A 717-nucleotide genomic window follows, 5' to 3' on the forward strand; every position below is an offset into this window, starting at 1 on the left:
GATTACTAAACGTGTTCGCTCGCTTTGTCCTGCTTCGTCGTTTGTAGTATTATATGCGTAATTATTTTAGATGTCTAGCTCTCTACTAGCATATAGAATCGTTCGTGAAAAATGTAGCGGTCGCGGCCAGGGCTAGTGTAGCCACCGGTAGCTCTAGCTACATGAATTTTAGCTAAGCGAATACCACTACAAGGATCTTGCCTCGCGACGATTCTATCTCTCACTGAAACACGCACCGTATCCCTTCGTCGCTCAGTAAGAAAGTATATTAAAAAACACCTTTTGTCTTACAAGTATCAAGTATATTCTAATGCACATTAAAGTACCGGTCGGTGTGAGCAATGATGATGAGCTCATGACAGCTTTGATCGGGGCAGCATTGTCGGAACACGGAGGGCGTTGCATGAGATCAGGAAATCTTGACACGTCGTACACAAGGATTAGATAGCAAAGATCTCTTCGTTCATGAACAGTTAGGAAACCGCTTAAGAAGCGGACGCAACGAGGAGTTAGCAAACTTCTCACAGGAGAAGGATGCATACTACACTCCAGTTGGCTTACATAACACAGTCTTCATTCTTCCAAGCCAAACGCAAGTAGAGTGCCAACACTCTTGCGTGGCAAGAAAGTGCACAGATACGTGGGAGTGACTCGGCTGAAGACATAGTTGCGGTTATGCCCTCCACACTACTGCTCTCATACATCACTAAGCGGTTA

Source organism: Phytophthora infestans, genomic scaffold (assembly GCF_000142945.1).
Source record: "Phytophthora infestans T30-4 supercont1.2 genomic scaffold, whole genome shotgun sequence".
Lineage (NCBI taxonomy): Eukaryota > Oomycota > Peronosporomycetes > Peronosporales > Peronosporaceae > Phytophthora > Phytophthora infestans.